This window comes from Globicephala melas, chromosome 5, assembly GCF_963455315.2.
Source record: "Globicephala melas chromosome 5, mGloMel1.2, whole genome shotgun sequence".
Classification (NCBI taxonomy): domain Eukaryota; kingdom Metazoa; phylum Chordata; class Mammalia; order Artiodactyla; family Delphinidae; genus Globicephala; species Globicephala melas.
In genome coordinates this window covers 78,716,581-78,739,758 of record NC_083318.1, presented here as the reverse complement: position 1 = coordinate 78,739,758, position 23,178 = coordinate 78,716,581, and positions in this window count along the sequence as shown.

Sequence of the window (23,178 nt, the reverse complement as noted above, 5' to 3'; positions counted from 1 at the left end):
CCATCATTTTGTGGCTCTTATCAAGTTTTCTTTGCTACTACTCCATACCACTTTTTATGAAACCTTGTTCCTCAGTCCCTTTAGGACACCAAAATACTATTTCAATTTTCTCCTATGTTCGGTGCTTTGTGACCACCTGGAGGGGTGGGATAGGGAGGATGGGAGGGAGGTAGACGCAAGAGGGAAGAGATATGGGAACATATGTATATGTATAACTGATTCACTTTGTTATAAAGCAGAAACTAACACACCATTGTAAAACAATTATACCCCAATAAAGATGTTAAAAAAAATTTTTCTCCTATCTTAAACATCTATGACTGTTCCATAAATTACCGGTTTGATATTTAAAATTCTACTATAGTTGGATAATTAGCAACTGACTTCCCTGGTGTACCTGTATACCTGTCTGCCTGCCTAGAATCCAAATGATGTAGTTACTTGGCTTAGCTTGGCAGCACTGAATGAGAATTTAGTTTGTGGCTTGTCAAAATAATGTGTGGACATTAATCTGCAAGTGATCTAATTTTGTTGTTATTGTTTCTAGCACTTAAGATGCATTAGTTTCTGTGGAATCACTTTTAACCTAGTAAAAATTAATAATTTATGATCCCTTATCCTCCAACCTGATATTTAAAATAATAGCAAACGTTTGCTAAGTACTTATTTTGTGTCTGACTTCAACTTGTATTATCTAGTTGCTTTTTTTTTATAATACCTCCATAAGTAATGCAATTCTTTCCAATTTATAGATTAAACATCTGAGAATTAAGGAAGTTAAACAGATCAATCAATATCACACAGCTAGAAATGTTTAGAACTTGGATTGCTATGCAGGCAGGCTAACTTCAAAATCCTCTCTCTTAACCATCTTATTGTATGGCTGCAGGTAATCAAGTACGTTCCAAGATATGAGAATGATTAATGATGATATAATAAGTTTAACAATAAAGCTTTCTGTTCCCTCTTTCGGTGCTTAGTTTTATTGTATAGTCAATATAATTATCATATTGAATGAACTACATGGGTCATGTAATAATAAAGTTTCCTTGAAAAAGCATTTATAAAAATAAAGTTTCATAAGAGAGGCTGGTATTGTATAAAATACTGGTATTTCACTGGAATCATGGCCTGTTCCTTTTAATATACAGTTATTCATAGAAACATCAGTGGTAATTGTTTATGGAGAAATGTTGGAGAGATATTTTAGAAATGCTAAATGTCATTATAACCTTTTACTCCCATTAGACTTGAGCTTGTAGAAAGAGGAGGAAAACAAGGTTTACTTAGAGTTTATAAATGGACAAAAAAAATTGCTGTATAAAATATTAGGTAAGGAAAAGCTTATATTTTATGTTTATATAAATGACTGTCTAACTTGTACAAAGAATATTTGTTTGAAAGTAAACTGCCATCATCAAAGCTATAGTGAATCCTTTTTAATGACCACCTGGGCATTGGGCAAAAGCCAAGGATAATGCTCTCCTTTTCTTTTTTTTCTCCATCTCAGTATTCCATCATATCAATGAGATATTGTTAGAATCATAGAAATTCTATACATAGTATAGTTTTCCCCTTTCTATGTGTCTAGCCAAGTGTTAAATAAGCCATGAGGGACAGACAAATGATGATAAACTGTCAATCATCAGTCTTGATAACCTCCTTGGAGAATAAAGCTTTATGTGGTGGCCAAAAGGGCTGGCTAGCTCTACTGATTCTCATGCCTCACCTCATGCTAGACATAGAGAGAGCTCCCGCCAAACAAAACCTTATATCAGCTGAGCTGAAACACATAGCCAGAATCACTTTCTCATTGCAACCCAAAGTAGAGGAAAGAAAAAAAAATAGTAAATTTCCAAGACGTGTGTCCTTTTTAATAGTTTAACTCCACCTAATTTAATGTCATCAAAAAATCACACACTTCTACTTGGGAAAAAAGTGGAACAAGGAAAAAGACAGTCCTTCCCTAAAAACTACAAAGCTTACACTCAATAAATAGAGTAGAAAAGTGTTGGTGCAATATTATCTCACATGTGGTTGAGTTTGCTATGGTAATAGAGATGTGATCAAATTTTGTTAAATTAGTTCTCTGGATAGGGACAAATGGGTAGATATCAGGTTGAACTTTTTAAGTATACACAGATTAATGAAAACTAAATTACCCTTCATCTCATTATTCAGAAAAGAGAAAGAATAAGTATTAGCATAAGAACAAATAGTTCTAAACTTATTTATCATCTAAATTTTGACAAACTTACTAAGTTTGAAATATTTGTTTGAAACTTCACCCACATTTTAATACAATAGCTGTTAGGTTGAGAACATAGAAATGGGCTGTAATCATGTAATTTATTATTGTTATTATGGTACAAAATAAATATTTTTCTTTCTAATTAAGTTCTATCTTTTCTTTATTTCAAAAGAACTTCCAATCATCTGGTTATATTTTAATAAAGATATTTATGTAGGATTTAGGTGAATTGGCCAAAGTAGGTTATACATTTTGGTAAGAAATGTTCCAGCTGTGAATTTAGTTTAGTGTTGTGCTATAACTGGAAGCTTCATTTATTATAAAGGTAAAAAGCTAAAAAGGCAATCTGGAAAAGTACAGTTTAAAAAAGTGAAAAGAAATCTGTGAAACAGGAGCATGCTTTGTAGACCACTGAAACGTTAGAGTATCATGAGTAAATATTACATAAAACACTAATATTAAGAGTTTCAGTCATTCAGTACAACTTGGCAGACATTTTTAAGCATTGCTAGTTGTCATTCACTGGAAATTGAAGGAAGGAAGTGCTGTGTAAGAAAGGTGCATATCTCGAGGGAGAAAGAATAACTGAAAAGGCTAACAATAGAAACCAGAAGATTACAGGTTTCTGGTCTGAAGATTGAATTGATAGTGGCTCTACTATAGACAATAACAAACAGGAGAACATACATGTTTGGAAGGGAAAAATAAAATGAGTTCACATTCAGAAATGGTGATTTTACGCTAGATCATCCAAGGCAGATTTGAAATTCAAGATAGAGATCAAATCATAAGCATTGTTTCTGGAGTCATCAACATGATAGAACAGTGAGAGAGAATGTGAATATCTGGGAATGAGAGGGGAAAGACAGAATCTATGAACAATAACTTTTAGGTGAAAACATTGAAATAAAATACTGAGAAAAAATAGTGAGGAAACCAAGGGAGAATTGTGTCATGAAAGTCAAAGAAATAGTTTTAGAGAGGAAATGTCAAAGGCTTCGAGTTGAGAGAGAAGTCAAGTAAAAGAATGGGGGAAAAGATCTATTGCAGTTATCAATTAGTTAATTATTGGCATTGAAAGTTTAGACTTGGAAGTATGGAAAGTCTCTCTGTGCTATAATTACTTTCCAACACAGGATGTTAATCACCACTGTGGTTTTCTGTGGAAGAAAGCCCAGTTTGTTTCTGTGTCCAAAATGGACAACAGAATGTACTGATTGAAAATAAAACGGAAAACACTTTCTAATCATTTTGTATGGATTAGCATTTAGAATAACGTGAAGTTTTTCTGATGATGGCACTTTAATCTTTGGAATAGTGATTCAATTTATTCAATTTGTCCTCATTCTTCTTCTGTATCAAGTAGTCCTGATATCTGCTTTCCCTATTTTCCAAGTGTGTCGAGAGGATTTTAAAAATCGTATTGCAATTAGAGAATGGCATGTGTAGGACAACTAAAATAATTTGCAATCTCAGTGGGTAAAACCAAGACTGATCATCTAAGAAGAGAGTAAAGTATCCACCAATTCTCTTTAAAAGGTAAAGATTGGCAATTGACATGAGCAAAACGTCTGAAAAGAGAAGAAATACACAGCATACCAAGTATTCATTGACAGAGCAGATAATAAACCTTTGGAATTTGTTACCCTAAGAGGTATTTTTGGCAGATAATACGAGTGGGAACTATGTCTGTTTTATGCACTGTCCACTTATTCTTTGGAGTTTTGCATAACTGATACATGGTCATTGTTTAATTAGCATTTGTTGAATGAAAAGGATGGTACACTGATGTCCAAAGAGAGTATAGAAGAATCTGTTATGTAACCATCAGGATTAATCTCATTATGCTGTTTACCCCTAATTATAGCAGTTCTCATAAGATGTCTAGGACCTCCCAGGTCATACACTGTATTCTCATCCCAATAAAATGCTTATTTTTAACCCAACTCACATTTCTTATAAATGTAAGGAACCATTCTACCATACCATCTTTAACCCGCTTATTTTCAGCAAAATATCCTATATATACTCAATATCATGCCTGAAGGTCTCCTTCACCTTACTACTTCAACTGAAACGTGACTCTCCTTTGAGATTATGACTTCCTATGCACCCCTCTCTGGGAATGGATATTTTCTTTCTCACACATCTTATTCTACTGAATCTCATTGTCATTCTAGATGCTAGAATCTTGAACATTCTCTCCCTCTTTCCTAAAATATCTGAGGTTTGAGTCTGACATCCTGAGACTAAACCACTCATTACCTATTAGTGTAAAGACTAATCACCTAGGTCATCCCCCCCTCATATCTAGCTCACTTTCCCTTTCTCTAACACTATTTGTGCTATTTCTCCACTCTTCCTCAGCCTCTTACTGTGACTGTCATCCTCTCGACCAGCAACTGTCCAATAAATTAGCCAAGAGCTATATGTAGGTATTTACATTTAAGTTAATTAAAATAAGTTAATTCCTTAGTTCTAGTGGCCACTTATCAAGGTTTAGTAGCCATATCTGCTAGTGGTTATTGTGGTTATTTGAACTGTCTCATCATCACATAAATATTTATTGGACAGCGCTTCCCTAAACCTTCTTAGGCCCAGTAATCATATCACCTCCATATGCTCAAATTCAAATTTCCTAGTCTCTAGTTACTAACTTGTTTCTTCTAGTGACATGACTTTAATGACATATAACTCATTGACCAAATATTTCATTATAACATACATCATATCCTTATTTTCTTGATGACCCATGATACATCATTTTAATCACACCCTTGCAAGCACCATCAAATCAAGTGTATGGTCAGATGCAGCTGGCAAAACTTCAAAGACAAACTCAGATTGCTAGCAGGACTTGTGCAGCTGAACATGGTTGGCTGGCAAACAAATTCATGGTCAATGGCTTCACATTATAATCATGAATATTAACTTCAAGTGGATCCTTTGAGCTGCCTGGTAAGCCTATTATATTTCCAAATCCTTTCAGTCTGCTGCTTCCTGAGATGACTATTTTATAACTTTTCTCTCTCTTGCCTTTCCTCTTCTCCTGTTAATATGAATGACACTTCATGCTTCTAGATAATGTCACCCCTCTACTTAGGCACTATTGCCTCTCACCTAATCAAAGATATTTCTCCAATACTTCTCCTCTCTCTCTTTCTTCAGAATAACAAATATTCTCATAGGTATATAAAACTTAAAAAAATCTGCCATTCTAAAACAAATTAAAAACAAGCAACAAATAAAGACTTTCCTAACTTCATTCCTCTTGTCTATTTTAAAACTTTTCACTCTTTGAAAATGTTAACAATCCCATCTTCTAGTTCTCCTTTTATTCTTTCTTGAATGCAATCAATTCTGGCTACTAGCCCACCATTCCTAGAAATTGCTCTTCTTACACCTGCTCACCACATCGCTAAATATTTACAATGGTCCATTTGTAATTCTAATGGTCTTAGCCTATTAATAACTTTGACACAGTTCATCAGTGGAAGACCTGCATTATTTGAATTTTGGATCAAAATACTTTTCTGTTTCTCTTTCTATTTCAATAATTTCTCTTTCTCACTTTTCATGATGGTTCCTCCTATCTCCTATTCATCAAAACATTGTTCCAGCAGTCAATCCTAGGGCGCCTCTCTTCTTATTTATATGTATATATGATGAGAAGCTGTATATTTTAGAACCTACGGAGCATCACCTCTTGTATTAGTAATAGGGACCTCAAACTCAGCATGCTAAATAGAACTGCTGTTCCTCCTCCCTCATCCTGTTTCTCATATAGTCTTCCCCATTTTAGCAAAAAATAGCACTAGTTAATTGGACAGCACTTTCCTAAACCATCTTATTTCCAGTAACAACATTACCTCCACGTCCTCAAATTCAAATGTCCAACTCTCCAGTTACTAATTTGTTTCTCTCTTTTTCCTTCTAGGAACATGACTTTTATGACATATAACTCATTGACCAAAGCAAATAAATATTTCATTGTAGGCCACATCATATCCTCACGTCCTCATGGACAGCTGCTCTGACCAAATGGCTTCGGTGTCATCTTGAGTCCTGATTTCTTTATTTCTCTCACTGCTCACATCCAAGCTGTTAGTCAATCATGTTGGCTCTATTTTCAAAATATCCGAAATCAGAACAATTCTTGCTACATCTATTGCTACTATTATAAGTAAACCTTCAAAAATGTCTCAACTGCATTATTGCAATAGCCTCTTCAGTAGTCCCCATTCTTATATTCTTCCCACCCTAGTTCCCCAATTGATAAACAGCACAGCAGTCAGAACAACCCTGCCGAACACAAGTTAGCTTATGTCACTCTGTTCCTCACCCTCAAGTGGATTCCTCTGTGTGCACTTGCAAGGACCTAAAGGACCCACAAGTTCTTGCTTCTGTTGATTCTTTAACTCCATTTTCTGCTACTCTTTCCCTTCATGGACTTTTCTTTAGACGTGCTGACCTATTTGCTGTTTCATGAACATAAAAGGCATACCTCTGCTTCAGAGGGTTTGAATCTGCTGTACCTCTGTCTAGAAAACAATCCCCCAGATATTCACATGAATTCCTGCCTCATCTACCTCCTCTTCACTCAAATGTCATCTTTTCAGGAGATGTTCCCTAACCACCTCATTTAAAAGCTCTTTTTCTGGGTGGGAGGGAGGCTCAAGAGGGAGGGGATATGGGGATATAGGTATACATATAGCTAATTCACTTTGTTGTACAGCAGAAACTAACACATTATTGCAAAGCAATTATACTACAATAAAGATATTAAAAAACCCTCTTTTTCTATTTCTTCCTCATTTCCACATCCCATGTTTTATTTTCTCCATTTTACATTTTATTACTTGATGCATTATGTGTTTCACTTAGTTATTTGTTTATGTATTTCTCCCCAACCTCAGGATATAAGCTCTATAAAAATGAAAGTTTAGTTGTTTGTTTATTCCTTTCTTTACTCCCCTTCACCTAGAATTAATTATACCGGTATATAATAGGTGCTCAATAAATATTTATTTAAAAAATAAACACATTTATAAATAACATAAGCATAAATATTTGGTAAGAGGAACAGGAAGCTATGTAACTTTCAAACTGGACATGAAAGCATCATGGGGAAAACCCACATCCCTCAGTTTTATTGCTTGATTTCTTTCCCTTCAAAAAAGAATGAGCTTCTGTATGCTCCATATTGCTAACCTGTGTTTGTAGAAAAAACAAAATTTTCCCAACAAACAAACAAACAAAATTTTCCCAAACAAAATGAAGAGTGAATTTCCTTATAATATAATATTATTGTATTATTTTCTTCACCTTCACCTCCTTCTAAGGTTACCTTTAGGTTTTATTTTAAAAGATAAGTTTCTTTGTTATTAACAAGCACAATGAGGTGCATATATTTGCTGAAAAGAAGTTTTTCATTCCTTACCTTTTAAACTTTTATCTTTATATGAATACATAAATCAGTGTAGCAGTCACCAAGGATTATTGATTATTTTTACTGTTTTAAAAGATTATTTTTACTGTTTTAAAAGATGCTTTGGAAGATGAGGATGACATATAATGCATGTTATGTAATATGTAGTTTATTTAGTACATTGATAATTTAATATATCCAAAAAGAAGGAATATCTAAATTGTTATATATTAGCATGTATATGTTATATGTTTAACATTTAAGTAAAATGGTGTCTACTTTAGAATATATAAGCTAAAATATTTATTTTGATTATATCCTTCTCCACTTTCATTTGTACAAATCCTAAATCCTTGCCCTCCACCCCTCCACCCAAAAAAACCAACTTGTTTCCTAATGGCTTTGTTTTTTATTTTTACTTTTCTGGTTAAACTAAATTGTATGATTTAAATTATTTCAGAATTTCCCTAGGACTCTCATAGCTTTCTTTTTTCTTAAAATTTTTAACTTTTTAAATTTTCCCCTCAATCCTCACTAGTGCTAAGAAATAGGAATCAAATAGAAAAAAAGTCTTTATCTATGTCTAAGTATATATATCTATACATATATGCATATATAATTGTGTACATAATTATAAGTTCCACACATCAACATTGCATATGAGCTTTGTGAACTCAGATAATTGTGCATGGCTTTTTCCAAGAAGGAATATCTATGTCTTATTATATTTTCTATTTGAGAGTTATTTTATCCTTTCAACAGTATTTATTTAGATTTTTCATGTTTCCAGTTTTCATTTTTTTCAATTAATCCTTAAATAGATGTACAACTAATTTTATTCTTAAATTTTCTAAAAGTTTTGGAAAATATTTGAAGATGATAAACTTCTATTATAATCTCTGTCTTCAAAGTAATGCAAAGAAAAAAAAGAAAAAAACCAGTACACTAATCAGGATACGGAAATTCTATTCAACAAAATTAACAAGGACATCTTTGTGTAGTAATACTTCCGTGACCCATTCTTTGCAAAAGAATCATTGTCGCTGTCCCTTCAGTTTCCAATATCCTTGCTTTCTAACTTAGTAATTGTTGTTAATTCTTTCTCTTTCTAGTCTAGCTAAAACTTTTTATTTGCTAAAAACTGGAAAAATAAATTGTTACAAACCCGATATCATAATAGTTATAATTATAGTCAATTATTTTTGGTGAAATAATGAATATTAAGATAGCTGAAATGGAGTGAAATGATTCAGTCATAAGTTGCTATGTCATATCTTTATGGAAATGCATAGTGACTTCTCTTCCAATGGAACATGTCATTGTATGTGTAGTTATGTATGTATATATTATATGCATATGTATATATATATGTGTTATATATTTTTTTAAATTTCATTTAGTATATCTTCCAAGTTTACTATGGCAAGCCCTTCTTTCTGTTTACTTGTGATAATTAATAATGATATTTATTGATGTATCAAAAATGGAACATCTCTAAAATTTCTTTTGTATAGTATAGTTATTCTGAAACTGGGCCCTAAACCATCAGCAACAACAACGTATAAGATCATTTTAGAAACAAATGCTAACTCCACTTACCTTAGATGTACTGAGTCAGAGACTAGAAGTAGAATCCAACAATCTGTGAAAATCTATATTTTACAAACACTTCCAGGTAGGTGATGCTGAGGCATGCTAAAGTTTGAGAATGAATACTGTATAAAACAAAGAAAAATCATTCCATCTAGCTGGTTATAACTGCTTTCTGGGGATGATTCTCTATGTAACATATTTTTTCACAAATATCACCACTCCAAAAGATTCCCTTGGTCTTCTTCTTAATTTCCACCCTCCATCTGGGAGATCTCATCCACTCCCTTAGATTCAATATTGATCAATGTCTTCTGCCCTGAGAGACTTCTCCCTACCTCTTTTTTCTCCCTTCCCTCATCCCTGTAAATGGTACCAACATTTTCTACTTGATCAAGCCAAAAATCAGGTAATGATTCTTGATTACTTTCTCCCATTTCTCTATTGCCTATATCTGCTAAGGAAACAATTGTTGATGATTTTCTATCTTAATGATTTTTAACCTTAATATATTTCCTCATTTGCCCAGGCCTAGAATACACAGTAGATATTACAAAATATCTAATCTCTGCCACTATTAAAATACAAAACCTACTAATTAGTGGTAAAATGGACATTAAGTAAAAGGCAAAATTTTAACTGTAAAATATAACTAAATTTAACAGAACCTGTATTCTCATGTATAGCACATTTTCATCATCCCTAGAAATGTCCTTTTTGCCCTTTCCCAGTGTGTCAGCCACACTCCTAGAGGCTATTGCTGTTTTGATATTTGTTTTTTTACAATAAATTTATATTATATTATTTTAGTTCTTCATGCAACTAGAATCATACAGTAAATACTTCGTTGTTTTTGAGATTCATACCTGCTTTTGAAAGTATCAATGATTTGTTCTTTCTGTCTCTAAGAAGTATTCCATTGTATGAACATACTATACCCTCCACATTTACATCACAACAATGAACAACCCCTAACTTTCACTTAGGTTTAATTTTTCCTCCTACATGTATCAGCCATGTTCTATAATTGTTTCATCTGAGTACTTTAACGCTCGGTAATACATTCTGAAAGCCAATATGACATAATGGGTGAGTGCATTCAAGTGGAATAAGAGAATCTTAATTTGAACCCTGGTTCTCTACTTTAGGTATCTTTATGATCTTAGACAAGTAATGGAAGTGGTCTGTGTCTCAGATTTCTTAACCTTAAAATGAATATGACCAGTACTTCTTTGAGTAATCAATTGCAAAGATTAAAAAATTAAAAGCACATAAAAAATTGAATAGCATGACCCACATATATGAGCTCAAAATGTTAGCTATATTATTTCATTATATTTACTGTCCACTTGCCTGACTATAACACTATTATTTAAGCATTCTGTGGGTAGGGACCATTGTTGTTATATAATCAGAATATGGCAGGCACCAATATGTGCTTACTCAAGGAGTGAATGGATTATATTCTTATAGAGTACACTTGTAGAAATTATGGCAACTCAGCTCATGTTCCCCTACTGAGAAAATAATTTATGGTAACTTATTGTGACAGATATTGTAGTTGTCCCTCAATACCTAGTCTCCCATTCTTTGTTGTAGTTATAGAAATCCCTGAAGTTTTTGACATAGCACACATTATTCATCTGACATTGTTGCCTAACTTAGCTTTCAGCATCTAAGGCTTTATGACTAGGTGATTACCAAAGGTATTAAATATAATTGAGAATTACAACCTCTGTATGTCTTTGGTACAAGACAATTACTTGATCTGTACTTCTACTTTCCTGGTCTTATGGGCTAGAACATTGACGGAGTCCTTAGGAACTGCTTTAACCATACCTTAGGGGAGGACAGAGCAACAGAAAAGAAGGAAATAAGGCCTCTGGATGACCACTTAGAACAAGTTTTTCTGGACAATTTGTACTACTGTTTTCATATTTCTGGATCATTGAGGGGGGTGGGGGAGAGAGAGAGAGAGAAAGAAAGAAAGGAAGGAAGGAAGAAAAGAAAGGAAGAGAGAAAAAAGAAAGAGAGAAAGAAAGAGGAAGGAAGGAAGGGAGGAAGGAAGAAAGGAAGGAAGGAAGGAAAGAAAGAGAGAGAAAAGTCTATCTTGGTTGAGCCATTGGAGTATTTTTGATTCATTTTTAGAGTAGCTTAGCTTATACATTAAATAGTGTACTAGTTCAAGAAGAAAGGAATGTAAATGTCCAGAAGAATCACAAAGACTCAATACACTATAGATTCAGTTATCAGGATTAACTTTGAGAGTGATGCTGCAGAATTGGGTTGCCAGAGCATTACTGCTTTTTTTTTACATTGAGAAAATTACCTGTGGCATTGAAAAGTTGCTAGTACAACTGCTAGGTTCAGAACCATTATAATCAGGAAGCATTCATGATCAGGAGACTCTTACTATCAAGAATTTGACAATGAAAAATCAGACATCTGCATGCTGGACTTGCTGGAAGAAACTGAATAATAGTTAGCAGAGAGTAGCCTCTGCCTCACTCTACACTCTAAGTCCTACTGGAATGTCTGTGTTGGTGAACACTTAATTATCCATAACTGTTGCTGCAAAGGTGTCTGTGGAATTTTGTATTTATCTTAACAGCCTCTACATTGCAGTAAGTCCTTGACACTATTAGAAGTTTGGAAGGAATGTGAAGTACCAGTAAACTAAACTCCCTGTATGGGATGTGAGTCTTGATTTTAAAACTTCTTAAGCTGTGTTACCTACCATGAAAAAGTCACTAAAATCTCTGAATCTAAAAGATAACTGTTTTGCTTAAATTAATAATAGTACCAACACACTGGGTGATTATTGCATATGAGTAAGTTAAATAAATGACAGAGAGGACATGATGGACCAGAGGAGGAATTGTCTATACTCTGTTAGAAAGTATCTACACTACATGAAATAGTATATGTTATTTGAAGGTAGGTTTAGAGCGGGTAAAAATGTGTATTGCAAAATCTTAACATCCCAAAAAAATTAAGTACCAAAAAACTACTTCCATTAACATGAGAGTACACACTCTGTGTGATTTCAATTCTTCTAAATTTATCAAGACTTGTTTCATGGTCTAGCTTATAGTTTATCTTATTGACCACTCCTGTTACACTAGTAAAGAATTGTATTCTACAATTGTTGCTTGTAGTGATCTGTAAATACTGAGTTGGTTGTTGGGCTTCTTCAAGTCTTCTCTATCTTTACTTATTTTCTCTTTGTTCTGTGAAATAAGACTTTACTGTAATTTGTATGTCTCTGGTCTTTAAGTTCTATTAGTTTATATTTCATGTTTTTTTAAGTTTTGATATTAGGTTCGTACATATATAGGCCTGTAATATCTTTTATGTTGTTGTTGACTTGATGACTTTACTATGATGATTATTGTGAAATGCTTTTCTTTAATTCTGGTAATAACTGCACATTCTGAAGGCTATTTTGTCTGATGTTAATATAATTGTCCAGACAGTTTATGATTAGTATTTCTATGGCAATCTTTTTTTTCAATATTTTTACTTTTAATCTATCTTATTTTAAATATATCTCCTCTTAACGGTACATAGTTTAATTTTGTTTTTTAACTTCTTTTTCCCTTTTAGTCCATCTATATTAAAATAATTTCTATATGATTGGAAATAAGTATACAATTTTGCTATATGTTTTCTATTTGTTACATCAATTTTGGTTTTCCTTTATCCATCTGTGATTGTTGATTTTATATGTCAATTTGACTGGGCCATGTGGTGTTCAGATAATTGGTCAAATCTTATTCTGGGTGTTTCTGTAAGGAATTAATTAATTAATTAATTAATTAATTTATTTATTTATTTATATTTAAGTATAGTTGATTTACAATATTAGTTTCAGATGCACAACATAGTGATTCAATATTTTTATAGATAATACTCCTTTAAAGTTGTTATAAAATAATGGCTATATTTCTCTGTGCTATATAATAGACCCTTGTTTCTTATCTATTTAATATATAGTAATTTATATCCCCTAATCCCACACCCCTATCTTGACCCTCCCTCCTTCCTTCTCCCCACTAATAACCACTAGTTTTGTTCTGTGAGGAATTTTTTAGATGAGATTAAAATTAAAATAGGTAAGCTAATTGTTCTCCCTAATGTGGTGGGTCTCATCCTATCAGTTGAAGCCCTGAGTAGGATAAAAAGCTGAATAAGAGAGAGCTCCTCCTGTCTGACTGCTTTTGTGCCTTCAGACTGAGACATTTCATTTTTTTCTTGCCTTTGGACTCAAACTGAAACATGGGTGCTTCCTGGGTCTCAAAACTACCAGCCTTCAGACTGCAACTCCACCATTGGCTCTCCTGGATCTCTGGTTTGCCAACTCACTCTGCAGATCTTGGAAATTGTCAGCCTCCATAATCACATAGGCCAATTTCTTCCAATAAATTTTCTCTCTCTCTCATTTTCTTTCTCTGTCTCTCCCTGTATGTTTGTATATATGGATGGATGGATGGATGGATCCTATTGGTTCTGTTTGCCTGGAGAACCCTAATACCCCATCATTTATTCTATCTTCATTTGGAATATTTGAGAAATGTTTTAGAATTCAACTTTATCTCCTTTATAACTTTATTAGATATAATATCTGTATATCTATTTACATATGTATGTATTTACTCATTTATTTTAGTGGTTGCAATAACGTTGACAGTATAAATTTGGTACATTCTATGCATGTTACTAAAACTTTTAGATTCTTCTAATTTAATCTGGTCTTTCATTCTTTAAGGAGCTGAGCCTTTGCATTCCGGGTGCCACACACATACACGTATAGGGTCATTATACCCAATTGAATAAAGATCTACTTCATTTACAAGAAATTCATCATAATGATAATTCCCGAAATGTAAATAAGTCAGTTGACATTCTGAATGTTCTACCTCTACTAGGGTCTTCATACCCACCTAGAAATATTTTTGATTCCATTACCAGTACCCTAGTTTAAACCCCAATTCTGACCTAGACTTTTGTACTATTGTAACTTTCTAAATATGCTTAGTATCACATTGAGTGTCATAATTTTAATAAAATAAAATGAATTGCAATGGACTCTTCACAATACTTAAAAAAAATTACTCCTAAAGCAAAGATTCATCAGAGATTTCTGACAGCAAGATTTCATTTGAAATGACATTTCAAACATCGCATGGACTTTGAAGCAGTTTATAATAATACCATAATTTATAACATTTAAGTTGCACACACACACACACACACACACACATATTATATTTTACTGTGCCCTAACTGATTTTTATTAAATTATATCCATTTAATGGGAGAAGTCTCTGATGCCTTTTGTTTCTGTTTATTAGTAACTGAGCAAGAAACTCTAAGTAAACTCTATTTCATGCTTTTATATGTCAGTTTTCACTGACATCAATCCAATCATGATCTTTAATATGCTTTGTTGTGTCATATTAAGTAAAAAGAAATGGCAGGACCGTGTAATTGTGAACTTTCAGAATTAAGCAGAAGACTTTATCACACTGTTCTATTTTATCTCCTCTGGGTGCAGCTCCTTCACAACAGTGCTTTATTCCTCTGTGTCAGCCACATGACCCTGCAACTCTTTCTTTAGAATTTCCTCTTCTAAAATCAGCCAATACAATGTTGTCAGCACAATATTCCAAAGTTTCAGAGCTGATCATGTCATTCTCCTACTCTATCTAAAATAGCCTATGACACATTTTTTGCCTGCAGAATAAAACTGTAACTTCTGGTACTGACATTGAAGAATGTGTGCAATCTAGCCACTGACTTCTTGGTGCAGTATATTTTCCATTAAGATAACCTCCTTTTTCCCTATGTTATATTCTAGGTGAACTCCCACCTTAAGCAAGTTTCCCTGGATCATTTCCTTTGTTTACTTTTTCCCTCTGGCTGGAATATCATTCAGTTTTCTCTGTTTATTGAAAGCTCATCCTATGTCTTTTCTGGTGAAGTATTAACCTGGTCTGGAATTTTGATTGTGAAACAAAAAAGTTGGTTTCAGCAAAAAAACAACAAAAAACTAAAAAATGAACAGTGGGAGATCAAACAATGAAAAGGAACAATTTTATTATTTCATGAAACTAAAAACTACAGAAGAATTTTTTTTTATCAATATCTGCCTCTAGATACTCAGACAATATGAGCAGATCAAACTTCTTTGTCCTAATGTCTTCGTTCTACTCTTTTTTCTTTTTCCTAAACTGCTTTTACTGTCAGAGGAGCTCTGTGCATGTGATGGATCTTGGGGATTGTAGGCTAATGGTGTCATTAGTGAGAGGGTGCTTGCTTTTTTAAAAGACAGACTTGGGTCTCATTGGTTTGACCTGAGTAGTGTGCTCATCTTAAAACAATGAATGTGCCCAAGAAAATATACAGTTGGTTGAGTTGGCTTTGGTATGGGTTTATTCTTAGGGCCAGAAAGTGGGACAGGGGAAAGGGAGAGTGAAAACTACTAGAACCACATGAACTGAAAGTGTATTAGTGATGATCCCTCAAAAGAGGGTTAGAGTGCTATTACTAAAAAGGAGAATAGACACTGGAATAGGCAAAAGGCAGGTTCTATTACAGATGACTTTTTATATCACTCAGGAGAAATAACTTCTTTATATTCCTTAGGATTGTATTCACCTAGGTAATGCATCCCAACTACTGCCATCATAGTATGTAATACATATTTATGTTTTCTCCTTGGATGAAAATTCCTTTTGGACTTACGGCATTATTTTAATTTTTCATAACACTTACTTTAATATTTTATTCAAGCACTATGTACATATTTAATACTTGCATAGCTTTTTATTAATTTAAAGTTTCTCTAACACTTTTGTTTATTAACAATGAAGAGTCTTTCAATGATAATTATTGCACGATGTATTTATATTACCATTGTAAAGATGGAGCACGGTAGCATATTGACTTTCATATATTTTGTGCTATGAAGCCTAAGGAATCCTTGACTTTCTTTTTTTCCAGAAAATGACAGTTACTTCCAAACTTTAAGGAAAAGCAGCAATAATTGTATGTTGAATGGATGAGGGAGAGTTATTAACTTTACCATGAATGGTAGGAATGTCATGTAAGTTTTTATTTAATATTAGGGCTAGGTACTTGTGAAAATGAGAGGCTTTCAGAGAACATTAGGCTAAATGGTAGTTGGTATAATAAATAGTGGAAACAGAATGATGATAGCTGACTTGTTTGTAGGGAAGAGTGTAGGTTAGTGGCAGAGAGGATCTACCAAGGGTATTCTTGGTTTGCCTTGGTGTAATTATGAACAGTGCTCCAGTTACTCTCGAAATGTCTTGGTTTTCAATGGCAATTTATGGTCAGTCTATCTAAGCAGAAACCCAGAATCCACAAGTCACAACAGCATCCTTTGTACCAGAAGACTCCAATCCCTAAAAGGATGAGACGCTGTTTGATCTATATGAACCTATATGAGCCAATTCTCTAGTTCATGTGTAAGAATCTGGAGAATCTTTGGAAAAAATGTAAATTTTTACTTACTTATTTTTGAGCATTTTTGATGGGTCATTTAATTGCTGTTATATAATATTGGGATTTTATTTCCAAAAAAGAGTAGAATTACTTCTTTAAATTTTATATCATTCTCTCTCTCTCTCTCTCTCTCTCTCTCTCTCTATTTATAAGGCCTTCTTCTCTATTTTTCAAGTGAAGTGCTGCATGTATAAACTGCCCCTTTAAGTGAGAATACTGATATTGTGACCCTACCCTTCTTTTGCAAGTTTTAAGGGAAACAGATAAAAGACGTTATTCTTTCTATATGATGTACTAGTCTAAAATTTTAATGTGAAAAGGATTGCTCTAGATAGTTTAAATGTTTTATAAATTATCATTTAACTGACTCTTTTTAAGGGTACTGAGAACAAAGAAAAGGCCTCTAGGACATTGATATATCTTTCTGCAAGTTCTTATCTATTCAGATGACCATCTGAAGTGAAAGGGTCCTTATTCTATTTTTGTAGTATTCAGAACAAAGGCAGAGCATTTTTCATAATATTTACTTGAACACCTCATCATAGGAATGTGAAATATAAAATATGAAATGGCCTTAACCAAAAGGTAAATCTCTAAGTGGAAATTGTTTTCAAAATCTTAATGAAGGGAAATGAATTATTAAAGTCTGAGAGTTAATCGAAGTATTTCATATTATATATATCTGATTCAGTGAGGGTTTTATTGATCATATTATATTTTGTAATTATGATTAAGTACAAAATATAATAATCTATCAAAAGTCTGTTAGATCAAAGCATAATCAAATTATTCTAGACCCCAAGGTTTTCAGAGTTCTTAATGAGCAGAGATGGTAAAAAAAAAAATTGGACTAAGCTTGATGCAGCCGCAGCTGAACTGGGCTACTGATGTCTTACATATAGTTTATTAAAACCTGGATTACTCAAACTTTGATAGAAGAATTAATATTGGGCTATATTCAGCTGGAGTCATAGGTTCAGAGAATATTCCTAACTGTGGAAGAACAGTTTTTCTGGAAGGTAAAATACCTTCCTATTCTTAATTACTCTGGAAAGTCTTCAATAATGGGCGAAGAAAAGTGAAGTTTTAAACTGAAGATAAGAAAAATATTTTCCTAACTTTGAATTTGGAGACAGTTTGGCTTACCCTGAAAAGTAGGAGAGGCTGAAGCATATCCAGGACTGTGGTAAGGATTTCATGACCCTGAAACTGAGGAGAGTATCTAGCATGAAAGACAATCCTAAGAGTAGTGGGTGCGCATGAGGTAGTTTAAAGTTTTTCCCCATATGATAGTTCCCTTTCATTATTCCTGAACTTTCCATACAGTCTCATTATTAGTTCCTGTGGTATCTCTGCTGTACTGGAGGAGTAGAGAAGTGCCTCTCTCAAACCAGGTTTGAAGACAGGGGCAGTTCTTTTCACCTATACAAATGCTGCTGTGAGCAATTTCCTCAGGGCAGGACTGTCCCAGCCAAGGAGAACAGACATCTACTCTGGGTCAAGATGGCAGGTGACAAGGCTAAAGCAATAGAAGGAGAGGAGCCTGTTTCTGACTTTCTGGGGACAGCACCAGGGGGCTCATGTCAGAAATGACTGAGGAACTCTCTAAGGACTGTTATTCCTGAAAAAAAAGGGAATGAGACATTGTATTTGAAGTCAAAAATTTAAACCTCTTTCCAATTAAAAATAGTGCAAGTCTGTCATACAGAGTGAAGTAAGTCAGAAAGAGAAAAACAAATACTGTATGCTAACACATATATATGGACTCAAAAAAAAAAAGTTCTGAAGAACCTAGGGGCAGGACAGGTATAAAGACGCAGATGTAGAGAATGGACTTGAGGACATGGGGAGGGGGAAGGGTAAGCTGGGACGAAGTGAGAGAGTGGCATGGACATATATACACTACCAAGTGTAAAATAGCTAGTGGGAAGCAGCTGCGTAGTACAGGGAGATCAGCTCAGTGCTTTGTGACCACCTAGAGGGGTGGGATAGGGAGGGTGGGAGGGAGACACAAGAGGGAGGGGATATGGGTGTATACGTATGCATATAGCCGATTCACTTTGTTATACAGCAGAAACTAACACAACAATGTAAAGCAATTATACTCCAATAAAGATGTTTAAAAAAGAAGTACAGTAAAGAAAGTAAATAATTTAAGTTTTAACAGTGAAGTGGTTGAATATTTATATTTTGGAGCTTTTGTCCTATCCTGATGTGTCTGAAAATATGCTCTCTAATGTAATGTCCCATAACATTAAAAAAAAGTTAAAATGTAGATGCAGAATAGAGATGAAGCCCTTTCATCTCATTCAGAAGATCAGTGCAAAGCCAGTCTATGGTGTTCTCCCATCAGAAGGATAAAAGGTGAGTTCTGCCTGCCTACATTCAAGGCTCCAGCTCTGAATAACTGAAAGAAACCCTCCATCACTACTGGGCTATTAGGAGTAGTTCTCCATAGGAAGCTTTAGAAGGACACCATTCAGCCCAGGTTTTGGAACAACTTTATGCATTGTTAAAGAAACATAGGTATTAAAAGGATTCAGCTAGTGTTGAAAAAAGCAAATTAAATGTCTGCCATGGAAAGTTTGAGATCACAAGCATTTTGTTTCTTCCATGTATAATATTTTCTTTTGTTTATTGCACTGCACATTTTATACGAAGGCCCTAAATGTCTGTCCTTGAACATAAAGTGCTAAAACTTTTTCCCTCATAATGTTTGGTATGGAATTTTCTAACATTCTATGCTGTGAATACCTGGAGGAGAATACTGGTTGATGAAACAAGACAATAAAGTAACAAGATACTCTGAAGCAATGTTATCTGTAGGTTAAAATTGTCGAGGCAAATTTTTACATTTGTGAGATATTTTTTTTAAATATGTTAAGCCCTTTAATGACCTGAGTAAAGTAAGGAATATGACATGTGGTGAGGGTGAATTTATTCTACATAATGACAACTGTTCTGTAGATAATTCTGTTTTAAACTGGTCCTGACTACCTCCCAAGTCTTGACTTTTATCATTCCCTTCTTGTAGTGTATAACATGGCCCCAGTACACTTTTTTTTAAGATCCTTGAATGAATATGGTTTTTATTTTTTTAAAAAAAAACAGACCTTTAAGCCTTTTCAGTTGTTTCCTTTGCCTTTCCTTCATCTGGCTACATTAAAAGCATACTTTAGGTCTCTGGACATTTCTTCCAGAAAACCTCTCCTCTTCTCTTCCATCTCTAGATAAACTATCCCTTCCCTGTGCCTTTTTGGTTCATGTACTACCCCTATCATCACAACCAGTATTATTTTTATTCATTCATTCTACAAATAATTAGGTACTGTTTGTGTCATGTCAGGTCTATTGAAAAATACAATTTCTATTCATTTGTTGGCAAAATATTGATATTAAGTATATAAAATAAATAAACAAATAAGACTATGTTGAAGGGACTAATTACAGTTACTAAATAAGGGAATAACTATGACTCTTCTGAAAGTAGTAATTACAGTTAGTGGTTATTACTGTTGGAGGGAAAAAGTAATGAGAGCAATAGCAATTGGTATAATTTATTTTGGGCGGCCAGAGAAAATATCTCCAAAGAGCTAAAAACTGAATGGCGAGAAAGACCCAACCATGGGAGAATGTGAAAGAATGTGTTTTCCAATGCAAGGAATAGCAAATGACAACATATAAAAGTCTTAAGTTAAAAGCAAGCTTGGTATAGAAATAGAAGGGACTAGAAAGAAAGTTAGTGTGTATTGGTGTAATTAGCAAAGAGGATGGTGATGGGAGATAAGGTCAGAGAGATGAGGAGGGTTCAGAAAATATAAAGCTTTATGCGTCATGGTTAGGATTTCTATTTTATTGTAATTATAACAAAAAATTCATCTCTATCCTAAAAGATGAAATAGAAATTATAATAGAGACAGCCAACTGTCTCTTAGTATCTTTTCCTTCCCTCTCAATCTCTCTCCCTCTGTCTTTCTCTCTTTCTTCTCTTTTGATAGCAGAACCTCCATGTTTTAGTTGGGTGCATGATTACTGAGATTTCCCAACCTCCCTTAGAGCTAGCTTTGGACATGGAAGCTTGGTTCGGTGGTTTATAGCAAAAGTGATGTGTGAAATTTCCAGATTGTGTTTTTGAAGCTCTTTGCTCTAAGCTTCTTTCCCCCTTCCCATGGGCTGGACTAGTAAGTGAAGACAAGCTTATTTAACCATGCAGATGAGAAAAACAGCATGGTACAGAGCAGAACAAGTGGAAGGAATCTGGATCTTTGAATGACTTTCAATTTCACAGTCTCTCTGCCTGTACTATGCCAATGATCTTTAACTTCTGTTTTATTTGACACTACGTATATTTGAGGGTTTTGTTTTCTTTTTCTTTCTTGTTTGTTTCTGTTACAGCAGCTCAAAGTAACTTTTTTGTTACTGTAAAAAGTAGCTTTATGAGCTATAATTTACATACCATATAATTCACTCATTTAAAGTGTAAAATTCAGTGCTTTTTTAGTATACTCACAGATATGTGCAACATTTACCACAAATTTAGACCATTTTTACCACCTCAAACAGAAACGCTCTGTGCTTTATCTACTAACCTCCTATCCTATTATTCCCCTCCCACCACTTAACAACCCCTAATCCATTTTTTGTCTCCATAGGTTTCTTTGTTCTGAACATTTCATACAAAAGGAACCATATGATATGTGGTCTTTTGTGACCAACTTCTTTTACTTAGCATATTTTCAAGGTTCATCTATGTATCAATATGCATCAGTATTTTATTTCTCTTTGTGGCTGAATAATAGACCATTGTATGGAGATACCACAGTTTGTTTATCCGTTCATCAATTAATGGAATTTGGATTGTTTCTACCTGTTGCCTATTATGAATAATGCAAATATAAACATTCATGTACATGTTTTGTGTTGATATATGTTATCATTTCTCTTGGGTATAAACCCAGGAATGGAATTGCTGGATCATATGGTACAACTATGTTTAATTGTTTGAGAAACTGCCAGAATGTTTTCCAAAATGGTGCAGCCATTTTACATTCTCTCCAACAGTACATGAAGGTTCCAATTTCTCCACACCCTAACCAAAAGGTGTGGTTACTGTCTGATTTTTTGATTATTGTCATCCTAATGGGTAGGAAGTGGTAATTCATGAGGTTATGATTTACATTTCTCTGATGACTAATGAGGTTTAGCATCTTTTCATGTGCTTATTAGCCATCTATATATCTTCCTTAGAGAAATTTTTATTTAGATCTATTGCCCATTTTTAAATCAGGTTATTTGTCTTTTCACTATTGAGCTGTATTTTTTCTTGTATTTTCTTGATTCAAGTCCCTTATCAGGTATATGATTTACAAATATTTTCTTCTATTCTTTGGGTCAACTTTCACCCTCTTAATGAAGTCCTTTAAATCACACACATTTTTTTAACTTGAAGAAGTACAATTTATCTATTATTCTGTTATAAATTTATGCTTCTGATGTCATATCTAAGAAACCTTTGGCAAATCCAAGATCATTAAGATTTATTCCTACGTTTTCTGCAAAGATTTTCATAGTGCTATTTCATAGTTAGCCTGGTTAGAGGCATATTGAAAGAACCAGCTTTTAGTTTTGTTGATTTTCTCTATTGATTTCCTATTTTCAATTTCATTGATTTCTGTTCTAATTCTTATTTTCTTCTACTTATTTTGGGTTTAATTTTCTCTTTTTTTCTAGTTTCCTAAAGTTTTTTATGTATTAATCATTTTAATAAACATTTCTTACTTCTAAAGACTATTCCTTTTAACTGTACTAGGAAATACAAAAAGAAGAAAAGCAGAGAGAAAAAAAGAATATTTATTATCTACTTCTAGCTTCCATCCTGCCAAATTTTTACAAAAATTTAGTTTCACCTAAGTGCAGAGTTAGTCTTCCCATGTGTATTGATAAAGAAATGGGGGATCAGAGATAACCTGTATTGCTTAATATAGTTCAAGGACATAAGCCCAAGATAGTGTTGCTTCTACTCCATTATACTGACTTTCACTAGTAACAAGGGAAAATGCCCTTTAGATATACATTTAGAGAGAATAAATGACACATTAAAGAAAACTTTAAACTTAGATGTCCTTGACTTTTCAAAATATTTAGCTTAAGAATATTTGATTTTCCCAACTACAGGTAAAAAAATGAAAAACACACCTAAACAAGGTTATAATACATATTTTTAAATTTTTCTCGTTTGCTTTCTTTTCTAGAACAACAACTCATTTTCAGTGTCAGCTCTGCCAATCACACTTTTATTTATTTTTATTTTTTTGAATTTTTGATTTTAGTTTATTTATTTTTTATACAGCAGGTTCTTATTCGTTATCTATTTTATACA